This window comes from Actinia tenebrosa, unplaced genomic scaffold, assembly GCF_029948245.1.
Source record: "Actinia tenebrosa isolate PJP-AT-01 unplaced genomic scaffold, QUT_ActTen_1.0 PGA_scaffold5__44_contigs__length_20552954, whole genome shotgun sequence".
NCBI lineage: Eukaryota > Metazoa > Cnidaria > Anthozoa > Actiniaria > Actiniidae > Actinia > Actinia tenebrosa.
In genome coordinates this window covers 5,725,568-5,738,592 of record NW_028292582.1, presented here as the reverse complement: position 1 = coordinate 5,738,592, position 13,025 = coordinate 5,725,568, and the positions used below count along the sequence as shown (strand labels likewise).

General features: G+C 35.6%; 2 non-coding genes across 2 annotated transcripts; both read left to right on the top strand.

Annotated features, from left to right (window-relative positions):
• Positions 1 to 72, top strand: Trnae-cuc (transfer RNA glutamic acid (anticodon CUC)). Its single transcript has one exon. It is a non-coding gene; the product is annotated as a tRNA-Glu (tRNA).
• Positions 73 to 902: 830 nt separating this feature from the next.
• Positions 903 to 975, top strand: Trnat-agu (transfer RNA threonine (anticodon AGU)). The gene has a single exon. It is a non-coding gene; the product is annotated as a tRNA-Thr (tRNA).
• Positions 976 to 13,025: the final 12,050 nt, after the last annotated feature.

Below are 13,025 nucleotides of genomic sequence, written 5' to 3'. Positions count from 1 at the left end.
TCCCACATGGTCTAGTGGTAAGGATCCGGCGCTCTCACCGCCGTGGGCCGGGTTCGATTACCGGTGTGGGAAATTATTTTTTGGTACAGTGTTATCGCTAAGCAACAAAAACAAATAATCCATTGGTCCTTGCTGTTAAACGTTCCGTTTAGTATGTGGTTGAAGTTCCATGTTACCTTTTAACAACCCATCTCTACTCATTTTTACGGCGTATACTACAGATGGTCCCATCCTATATATTTGAACATCCTCTCTAGTGATATTGCTAAAACATTGGTTTAACGTTGAACCCTTTAATTGAGTAATGTAATGAAAGCGCAATTAGTATTTATTAAGTAAATATTAAGAATGAGGGGGATTAGCTCAAATGGTAGAGCGCTCGCTTTGCATGCGAGATGTACCGGGATCGATACCCGGATTCTGCAAGTTCAATTAACTTTTGCATCATTTGTTCTTCTATTTAAATGCCTAGTTGCCTTTGCAACTTATGTAGCTCATCCATCTACTTTAACTAAAATTGTTGCATGTATAATATTAGATTATCATTGAGCCATATGTATTTGTTCTGCTCTACGGTGCTGTTTGCTTTTATCACTTGTACACTAACAGTGTTAAGCAGAGCCCATAGCCAAGAGGTCCAAGGATTAAAACCTTGCTCTGACAACCACTTATTTTTATATGCCTCCATTTTGTGTTTTCTTCTTTTTGCTCCTTTTAATCATGTTTTCCATCTAGCCTCGTAATCAAGCGCAATCAGGATGAGTTTGATCGGCCAATAAGCACGGCTCCTGCGTGATACAGGTCTATTAACGAGCTATATTCTCGTCACAGGTTTACTCGTCTACATGTTCTAAATCTCGTTGTCTTTATACACATCTTTGCTTATTATTGTATAATTAACTGCCTTTGTAGCTCAGTGGTTAGAGCACTGGTCTAGTAAACCAGGGGTCGAGAGTTCGAGTTTCTCCAAAGGCTTTTAATTTTATTTTTCAGTACGAACCCACCCCTTAAAGTGCAAATGAACCCTTCGACAATACCTTCAGTACTGATTCTACATTAAGTAAATAGTATCCTATTTGTTCGCATGGGAAGTTGCTTTTTACTAGTTTTGGATCCAATTTGTGTTCCCCATGCACGTGTTTTTCTTATTTTTACTGTTTGTTCGCATGGGATGTTTGTAGTTGACTAGTTTTCGATAATTTTTCTGTTCCCCATGCGTATGTTTACCGTAAGTTTACTATTCTTGCCTAATCTAGGCGTCCTTACTATAAGCCTTATTCTTCCCAGGGCCAGTCCATGTACTTCCATATGAACGTAGTAGTTTACATTAACACCATTGCTTGTTTACTTGAATCATTGATCTCTGTTTTTCATTTGATTCGCCCTCTCTTCCTCCCTTGCAGCGCTCTGGGGTGGCAGTCTTGAACAAGAGTCTAATTCCTGCTCGGATTACTGATGCTCAAGGCTGTCATCCACTTAGTCCCTTCCCTCGTGCGCAAGTTTTCCTTTCTTATTCATCGTAGCCTTCTTTCAAAACGCAGGCGCGTCGATTTTTCTTTCCCCGTCTCGGAAAAAAACTCCAGTTTTCGACCTGTTTATGTGAAGTTGAAAAAACTTGGTTGGGTTGACGTCAATGGAAATCCTTGTGAAGCTAACGGACTCAGTGGATGGCAGCTTGTAATTCCCACATCGCTCCTCCGGGGTTGTGAGTTTTGGGTTATTTTGAGGTTTGGGTGCTTAGAGGGGTTATAAGGGCTTTGCAGTTTGATTGGGCATCGCACAGAGGAGGGTGATCAAGTGGCACGTGACCTAATCGACCAATCACAATCATGATCACAGGCAACAAAAAATATCACAAGAATTTCATAGTCGTCGTAAAGAATCATTAATTTCCCCTCATATTACTTATCATGACCTCATATTTTTTAATTGTCGCATGGATTAATGGCAGTAATTCCTGTACACCAAGTCTCGTTTCCAGATAAGACATATTTCTATGTAAATTTATAACATTACGATGGCCATCGCTTTCACACGCTGACACTGAAGGTTGAAATATCGTACATTTTTATCGCTTGTCATCTGGTTTTACGATGGATAACATGTCCGTATTTATAGATATTTTGAAGCTTTAATTCCTAATGATCAAAAATATCGAGGTGAACCCCGTTGAACCTCTTACCGTTTCCGAGTTATTCTGAATGTTGTGCATGGTACTATGTCACCTATCAAGCATATCTTGTCAAGATGGCGGGAATTACCCGCGTAACGCTATTATCCTCATTCACATGAAAACAGCACCACTAAATCGTTTCAGATAAGACACATGAAATCGTAATTTTGTTATCATTTTATTTTATTGATTTTTTTAGTGATTTCATTGGAAAATATATAGGCAGAATACTGAGAATTGTCAGAATACTGAGAACTGTCATCAACCCTCACAAGTCAGCCGTTGCTCCAATGCGTTACTTTGCGTGCTGTTACTTTCTTCATTTTCATTCACAACATCTGTCTCAAGACTATTTTGAGGAATTGTTCCTCTTTCTGGAAACTTAGAACAATTGCAGTTACAATTTCTAATGTCCAACCAGGGCATTTCAGCGTGTGGATCAGACCCCTAGTCAGTCAGTGGCGGTAAAGCAGTCAGTCTGATCTTCAATATCATCAAAGTCCCAAACAATCAAAACTTTCCTGTTTGAGTCAGTGGAAATACTGTCATGTTCGCGGAATATAACTATAATAGAAACTAAACTATTAAATTTACAATGCAAAGTTTATCAGTTTATCATAACCTTTAAAAGAGGTGCGAAATCCATAAACATTCGACTTTAGACTTCAATATTGACCCCAAACAAACAACAAGAACGCTTTATAATTATTCCAAACAAAAAAGTTTCAATGATAAGAATCTCATCTTGACAAGAAATAAATAAAAATGAATGTTGGTAATGAAATGACCGCGCTGAAATTAGAAGCCAACTCAGCAGCCAACTCAGTATTTCGAAATATTGCCTCGACTGCTAAAAATTACGAATGGTATATCCAAAGAAAAGCTTTTGATAAAAAGTAAGATACGACTGTCAAAATAATATTAATATCTCTAATATATTAATTATTAATATAAGAGAGAATTCTTTTCGTATTCAAGCGGTGAGCGCCAAAAACTATTTTCTTGAAGAAAGGCTGTTGTGCAAGGCTAGAATCTTGTTATTTAGAAAGTTTAACTTCTTTGGAAGTGGAATGACCGATGAAAGTTGAATCAGAGTGTTAAACCTAAAGCAAAATTTGAATCGAAAATGAGGTTTAGGCCTTCATTTGCTTTTCCCCCATATATTTTCTATAAAAAAGCCTGACAAAGCAACATTCTAACACAAATGCAATAAAACATCTTTGTACAATTGAAAATACCGCTTCAAACAAGCATTTTATCATAGTACATCAGTTTCTAACTGTTAAAAAAAGGTTTTGAGTGTTAACCCAAAACGAAAATTGGGATCAAAACTCATACAAAGGTCTAGTTTTTGGCACTTTTTGCCATTATTGCTCGCTATTGAAAACAAATTCCTCTTAAGTTTTAGGCCTGGGTCTTTCTCTATATCACACAATGAGTAAACTCAAAAAAGAAAAGAAAGAAACACAGCACAGCATTTATTAATGAAAAATGTGCAATACATAAATCTCTAACGAAATTGATTATTAACTTTTGCAATTGAAAAACGTGACGACATTTATAATCACACAAAATTACGAAACTCTAGAAGGACTTGTAAACATTGAATGAAAAGTCACTTAATCAAAAAGTCTTGAAAAAGAATATACAGGGCACCCACTATAGAATAATATCTAATAATAAGTAATGGGTTATTTATAGTTAATAATTATGAATTCACAAATAAACTGTATAAGATAGAAGATCGAGACTGGTTATATTTAAATATGTGTTACTTTCTTCTTGCAAACTCAAAATTAATTCAAAACCGAAAAACACACAAGCACAATTAATTCATTTTAAAAAATCACACACATTTCAACTACCTCTCTAACGAATTTAATAATTAGCTTTTACTAGTACTTTTACTTTTAAGAGTGAATAAGCTTAAGGACTTCAAAGAAAAAGTAAACATGGAATGGAACACATCTTGAAAAATTCATAAGCCACCTATAAATATTTACCAATTAACTAGAGGCCATTTAATAATATTAAATTCAAGATAGAGACCGTACAATATATAAATAATTTATGGGGCTCGCAATTTATTTTGGAAACGTTTTCGTCTTCTTTTTCCACAAACAAAACAAACATTTGCCAACATCAACAGTTGCTGTATTACCCTTAAATGTAATGACACCCATAAATGTAATACCCACCATAAATGTAATAAAAATCAACCATAAATGTAATAACCATAAATGTAATAACAGTCAACCAGAAATGTAATAATCGACCCCACCATAAATGTAATAAAATTTAGCCATAAATGTAATAATCAAAACCCACGATAAATGTAATAACCCCTCCAACCATAAATGTAATAACCTAAGTATTCCGGAGAGTCAACCAAAGTGTTCAATCAACAAACATATATAAAAAATATATAAAAATATTTGTTAGAATTATTATTGCTACAATTTTATATTGCTACTATATTATTATTATAATTATTATTAATATTGTTTTTTAATTATCATCATTATTATTATCATTATATATATATTTAATGGTTTATACATAATTACGTAACTCAGCCCATGGGCTGCGATAAAATTTTCAATGAAAATCTGTCTAAATCTATCTAAATCTAAATGAATAAAGTAACACAAAAAAGTCTTTATTCCTGAACAAGAGTGAGGGTTAGGGTTAGGGTTAAAAAGGGGAATGCTGTAAAACATTGACCAATGACTCCAATGTTTTGTGTAGGATAGTGCTATCGGTGTGCAACATCCGAATTCCGATCATTTGCTTTCATTTTCAGCACGGTTATAGTATTACCCCTTTTTAACACTAACCCTGAATGACATGAGTGTATGTTGGGAATTGACGTAGTGATAATCAAAAGGTAAAGAAGTTAATCGTCCAAGAGAACGCAAGATCCGGGCCTGGTTCACGACGCCCGAGAGGATGAAGGTAGGCCAAGAAATGCCAAGTGTCCTCAAGGAGGAGTATGTTGCGTTGGGTGAAAAACAAAAATTATATCTCAGAAGGTCGTAACCACAACTTTGGTCTGCAAAGGATTTAGCTCCACAAATTTTAAACTTTGATATCCTTTCGTGCCTTGGCGGGTATTGTTTGCCTTAAATCTTCTGGAGGTAGATCGTTGCGTTCTAGCACGGAATTTGACTTAGATGCGTTCAGTCAAATGCAAATGCCAATTGTCTGAATCTGCGGTTCCACCCGTACTGAACACTTCATCAATAGGGTAAAACTAACCTGCCTCACGACGGTCTAAACCCAGCTCAAGTTTCCTATTAGTGGATGAACAATACAACACTTGGCGAATTCTGCTTCGCAATGATAGGAAGAGCCGACTTTGTAGGATCAAAAAGCAACGTCGCCGTGAACGTTAATCGCTGCCACAAGCCAGTTATCCCTGTGCCAACTTTTCTGACACCTCTAACTTAAAACTCCTAAAGACTAAAGGACTGATAGACCATGCTTTCACAGTTTGTATTCATACCGAAAATCAAAGTCGAGTGAGCTTTTACCCTTTTGCACTACATGAGATTTCTGTTCTCATTGAGCTCACCTTAGTACACCTGGCGTTATCACTTGACAGATGTCCTTCCCCCGCCAAACTCCAAACTTGACAGTGTCTTCGACTCGGATTGGTCTGCAAAAGAGAGACCTTATATCCAGAACGTGAACCTTGCGGTCTCCACTAACTAATAACAATGAAATCACTGGTAGAAAAGAAAAACAAAAATATTACAAATTATAAAAAGGATTAAAAAACTATAAAATATAAATATATTATAAAATCGTTAATAGTTATTGGAACTAAAAATATGGAAATAATTTAATACTAGATACGAAGAAAGGAAATGAATAGGATAAAAATTTAGTGCTTTTCCTTGAACAAATAATCTCTAAGACCTTTCTTGAATTTAATAAGAGAATTACAATGAACTAAATGTTCTGGCAGATCGTTCCATATATTAATATACCTAATCCAAAAGGAGTATTTATAAATGTAGGTTCGAGCATATTAAGCGCTTCTTGTACTCTAAGTGACATGAACCAAGTGCTCGGTATTCTATGCCGAGAAAAGACAAACAATCCTTATTAGAAGCAGTGTAGAGTACAAGAAGCGCTTAATATTCCTCGATAAATCTAAACTAGTTTGGCTTCATTAACGTAGGTAATTTATCGTATTTTTTGCGAGAGTTGCGACCGGCAGTGTTGGCGAAAATATTCTAAGTGACATGAACCAAGTGCTTCGTATTCTATGCCGAGCGAATACAGACAATCTTTTTTCGAATCAGTCCAGACTACAGGAAGCGCTTAATATACCATAATGAAGTTAGACTAGTTTGATACCCTTAGCTGTAGCCAGTTCTCGTTTTTTTTGGTGAAAGTTTGGACTGCCGGGCATTTAGTCAATTTTAGACCGCGACTGGCTGCCGGGTATTTAGACACTGCGTGTAAAAAAATATTGGACTGCAAAGATCTCGGCTTCAAATCAATTATCTGTCATCCTAGTGGCGTAATAAAGCATTCATGTTCGAAATTAAATGCCAGCTATAAATGTAAGACTTTTTGGTAACTCAGGTCTCTCTACGTATTTTGACTGATGAGCCATACACTTTTTGTGCTGGGCCTATGGGCACAGTACATTTGTTTTTGGTGAGTTAGGTATGATCGGAATTTAGTGTTACGAATGCCATTGGTGGACCTCGTCATGATTGACATTGGTAAAACACGAGTTGAAAATGCATGTTGAGATCTGTAAGATCGGGACACGGAGGAGGTGAAAGAGGTTGAACATATGTGGTTTTCGTGGTAAGAGTGCCTGAATCCAACTTACTTTAAACTTAATTTGGTAGTTCTAAGCAGATAATTAGAAACTGGAGCTAAATTAGAAACTTTAAGTGCGATTTTTGTTTTTTGATACAACTCGAATTAGTTACGTAAACAAAAGATTGTAAATGGACTGGCCAGGAATTTCTACTGCGTCATTGATGTAAAATAGTACTCGCACGAGTTTTATATTATTTTATTAGCAAGAAAAATGATATTAGGTTTGATTAGCAAAACATATTTATTTCTAGTCGAATATTTTCATGACAAAAACGTATTTCATGCCGTAAGCTTGAATGGGGGCGGGCAAGGAATTTCTACTGCGTCATTGATCTAAAATAGTACTATTGGTATTTACTAAAACAAGGAACGACCTAAAACCACCTGAAACGACCTGAAACGACCTGAAACGACCTGAAACCACCTGAAACCATCTTGAAACCACCTGAAATCAGCCAAAACATTGAATCTCCATCGAGTTTGTCGTCCAGTTTGTGTATTTTATTGACTTTTATCGATCGATCGAGTGTTTGTTTTCCTTGGAAGGGATGTACTTCATGGTAGAATTTCATATAGTCGCTCATACGTATAGTCTCCCATAGAAGTATTCCACACTTATACCTCACTTTTCCCTTGCTATGATTACCTGTTCCTAGCTATGATCAACCGTCCCTACCTATGATCAACTGTTCCTAGCTATGATCAACTATCCTAGCCCCGGTTGATCATAGCTAGGAACAGGTAATCGTAGCGAGGGAGAGGTGAGGTATAAGTGTGGAATACTTCTATGGGAGAGTATACGTAGCGACTATATGACATTCTACCATGAAATACATCCCTTCCAAGGAAAACAAACACTTGTTTTCACACACACAAAAAAAAGAATGATAGTTAAAAAGCTCGTTAAAAAAAGTCGACATGGTCCAAGTAACGTGTGATTTGCAAGCTCGACCAATCAGAAACGCGATGTGCACCTGGCGGGCGACACTTTTAGCGTTACGCACAGGGTTCCCATGCGATGACCACAATGTAATGCCTTCGGCCCACGCGGGAGATCCGCTTCTAATTGCGCTATCATTACTTTACTCAATTAAAGGGTTCAATGTTATACAAATGTTTTAGCAATATCACTCGAGAGGATGTTCAAATATATAAATGGGACCATGTGTAGTTTAGGCCGTAAAAATGAAAAGAGATGAGTTGTTAAAAGGTAAGAACTTTGACCACATACTAAACCGAACGTTCAACGGCAAGGACGCAATGGATTATTTGTTTTTATTGCTTACGATAAAAAACATTTACCAAAAACCCCTTGCTATGATTAGCACTGTGTGCTGAGTCTGTCTGGTGTCTACCTTCCTAATGCTTCCTTAGTCCGTGTGGGAGGTGTTTTGAAATCTTACTTGAAAAATAGACATGCGCAAAAGCTCACCATCGAACCTTGATCTTTTATTATTAATACTCATTCCACGATGTGATTATTTACTAATTATATTGAATGTTTTTTGGTTTCAACAAAAGCAATAAGTTATACAAGTACCTTGGTAACTAACAAAGAAGGGTAAAAACATGGCAAACTTCAAAGAATGTGACTACTTTCACTGGAAGAAGTATCTGACAATGCTATAAACCACACGTAAGAAAAGAAAAAAGAAAAAATTGAAGTCATTTTTCAATGTTTTACAGCATTCCCCTTTTTAACCCTAACCCTAACCCTAACCCTAATCCTAACCCTAACCCTAACCCTAACCCTGACCCTAACCCTAACCCTAACCCTAACCCTAACCCTAACCCTAACCCTAACCCTAACCCTAACCCTAACCCTAACCCTAACCCTAACCCTAACTCTTGTTCAGGAATAAAGACTTTTTTGTGTTACTTTATTCATTTAGATTTAGATAGATTTAGATAGATCTTTATTGAAAATTTTATCGTAGCCCATGGGTTTACGTAATTATGTTGAAACCATAAAAAATATATATAATTATAATAATAATGATAATAATTAAAAAACAATATTAATAATAATAATAATATAGTAGCAATATAAAATTGTAGCAATAATAATTCTAACAAATATTTAGGGATAAATGCTAAAAAATATAAATAAAAAAAATTTTGCCGAAAGAATGGCAAATGTAAAATATCCCGTCAAAACACATAAAAACATGCATAAACTACCAACAAAGTTCTTTATCTGAATCAGAATCCAAAGGAAAAAGTCGATTAAAGTGGCGTTTTAACTCCAGACTAGGATGATTGTGCAGAATTATTTCCAGCGATGACGTTCAAAGTCACATTTGGAGCAGGTGAAGTTGTTCACATTTGGGACTACTTTAGTAGCCTTTTCGAGGCCCATTTACGGAAAAAATTATACAAACACCTGTACTTTTTCCAGTGTTCTTATTTTCGCTTGACCTTTTTAGTTTTCTTATCGTTTGCCAATGCAAAATGGAAGCCATTTTGAAAAAGAAAAGTTTGCAGTTGATGAGCGTTGCTAAGCAACTGAACTACCAATCATTTTCTAGTAATTCGGCCCCGAATTACTTAAAAAAGCCCTCCTTCATTAGCCAATCAGCATCGAGTAATTTTGCCCCGTATATGATAAATGGTTGTTATTACATTTATGGTTGATTTTTTATTACATTTATGGTGGGTATTACATTTATGGGTGTCATTACATTTAAGGGTAATACAGCAACTGTTGATGTTGGCAAATGTTTGTTTTGTTTGTGGAAAAAGAAGACGAAAACTTTTTCAATATATATTGCGAGCCCCATAAATTATCTATATATTGTGCGGCCTCTATCTTGAATTTAAAATTATTAAATGGGCTATAGTTAATTGGTAAATATTTATAGGTGGCTTATGAATTTTTCAAGATGTGTTCCCTTCCATGTTTACTTTTTCTTTGAGGTCCTTAAGCTTATTCACTTTTAAAAGTAAAAGTACTAGTAAAAGTACTAGTAAAAGCTAATTATTAAATTCGTTAGAGAGGTAGTTGAAATGTGTGTGATTTTTTAAAATGAATTAATTGTGCTTGTGTGTTTTTCGGTTTTGAATTAATTTTGAGTTTGCAAGAAGAAAGTAACACATATTTAAATATAACCAGTCTCGATCTTCTATCTTATACAGTTTATTTGTGAATTCATAATTATTAACTATAAATAGCCCATTACTTATTATTAGATATTATTCTATAGTGGGTGCCCTGTATATTCTTTTTTTCAAGATTTTTTGATTAAGTGACTTTTCATTCAATGTTTACACGTTCTTTGAGTTTCGTAATTTAGTGTGGGTATTTTGTGTGGTTATTACATTGATGGATGTTATTACATTTAAGGGTAAAACAGCTGCAAATAGAAATGGAACTTCGAGTAATCAGACGTATGGAAAAGATTGTAATAGCCTTTATCCCCTAACAAATTGCTGGAATTTGTCCGCTGATCCTTCAGAAGTCGGTGTGTTTATAATCTCTAACACAAAACCCGATGATGTTTTGGATTGTTTGCTCTACATCTTTTATTTGGATTCGGGGATTCACGGACTACTGCTGACATTCTGTACGCAATTGAGGTTGAGTAGGTTGTTGACGTCATGATGTAGGTTTTTGTACAAATGTCTCCAAGCTACTTTCCACTTCGCAAAAGTATGATCCATCGCTGCTTTGATCAACAGTATAAGAATAGCTTATTGAGTGGTTTCTTGTGATGATCTCTCCTTCTGATGTTTCATTCTTCCAAGTGTACCTTAGAAAAGCATAATCTTTTACAAGAAAGCGAAGAGTACATTTGGAGCCACGTTCGCACTGTTTTCGTTTGGGTAAGCCAATGACAATTGTCAGTTTTTTGTCTTGTAAAATATTATCCATGATTGATGCTCGATGAACGGCGTCAAAGGATAACCCAAGAATTTGGTTTCGATCAAATTTTAAACAAAAAAACACCACAGCATTGTCTGTTTTTTTTTTTTTGGGTGGTGATTATCTATTGAAAGTTTCGAATCGTCAAAAAAATCACAATATCCCCTTACTATTGCAATTGCTGATAGATAACATTTAATCATTTTAGCTTCCAGCAGACATCACAAAAAATCACAAATTTTATGCAAAGGATCGTACAGTGTGACCTTTTCATTGACATCCACAACTGCAATAGCAGTAAGAGATGATAAGGGATGGATCTGTGTATAGGAAACACGATGTGATCAAGGCTCGTCAGTTCGACTTTCTTTTAAATGTGTGAATGAAAGAGATTTAAGAGGTCTTGCGTTGTCTTTAGACTTGTTTGAAATTGGGACAAAACTGACCTAAGCTGCGATTGTCACAGTAACGATGGCTGGTAGTACATCTAACGTTTAAATTGTTTAGAATTCACTCTACAAAGCTCGATTGTAGGGGCTAAAGGCTATTACAAGATTTTTTGATTAAGTGACTTTTCATTCAATGTTTACACGTTCTTTGAGTTTCTTGATTTCGTGTGATTATAAATGTCACTTTTTTCAATTGCAAAAGTTAATAACCAACTTCGTTGGAGATTTATATATTGCACATTTTTCATTAATAAATGCTGTGATGTGTTTCTTTCTTTTCTTTTTTGAGTTTACTCATTGTGTGATATAGAGAAAGACCCAGGCCTAAAACTTAAGAGGATTTTTGTTTTCAATAACGAGCAGTAAAGGCAAAAAGCGCCAAAAACTAGACCTTTGTATGAGTTTTGATCCCAATTTTCGTTTTGGGTTAACACTCAAAACTATTTTTTTTAACAGTTAGAAACTGATGTACTATGATAAAATGCTTGTTTGAAGCGGTATTTTCAATTGTACAATGTTTTGTTGCATTTGTGTTAGAATGTTGCTTTGTCAGGCTTTTTAGTAGAAAATGTATGGGAAATAAGCAAATGAAGGCCTTAACCTGATTTTCGATTTAAATTTTTGCTTTTTTACAACAGCCTTTCTTCAAGAAAATAGTTTTTGGCGCTCACCGCTTGAATACGAAAAGAATTCTCTCTTAATAAGCAATATATTAAAGATATTAATATTATTTTGATAGTTATAACTTAATTTTTATCAAAAGCCTTTCTTTGGATATACCATTCGTAATTTTTAGCATTCGAGGCAATATTTTGAAATATTGAGTTGGTTGCTAATTTCAGAGCGGTAATGTATTACTGTGGCTCAGGTAAAAATTTCCTATTTCATGTTTTGACTTGGTTTATTTTAATCTTTCATGAACGACGCTTAAGTACACAGGGTATGTAGAAAATGTAGAGAGCATATGACGAATCTTGGGACGGTATATGTCGATGAACCAGAGCATCAGTTAAAGAAAACCACATCGGTAAGGCACGCTAATTGGGGAGTGTTTATATTAGACAGCGAGGGCAAGCCAGATGCGTAGTAAGGGAGGGAGGGTGGGGGGGAGAGGAAGGGGCGACCACTCCCCAAGAGTTTTCTCCATTACGCTGGGCTACCTGTGCATTTGGCGTGAATTTTTGCGCCAAACCGTGTTACTCGAGTTAAGAAATCGAGGTCTCTTCTCTATGGTCTGTACTCTTATCGAACATAGAATAGCGTCAGCATATACTCCACCATAAAAATGGCAAAAAACATTAAGCCGCTAGAACGGATTGAATAAATCCGTCGTATACTTTTAGTATATTCAGAAGCCGTTGTAACAGGTTGAAGCTGAACCAGTCTTAGCGAGTTCGGCTGTAACGGGTTAGTCATGCTAATTCATTATATCTAAGATCATATAAAGTATCTATTTTACATAGACCTTAGTAGACATTTTAGGGTAGAAAAAGGGTCTTTTCGAGTCTGCTGTATCTTTTATCATACACATGCTGAGAAATACTCACTGAAAAACTTTGGGTTACGTGGCTGTCAAGAGCATCGGCAAATGTGCTGAGGAGATGCCAAACTTACCAGTGATCATGACTCACATGAAAAAGAATACAGTACTAGGAAAGGCAAACGAAAACAAGGACTGGAGAAGACCCTTCTAATA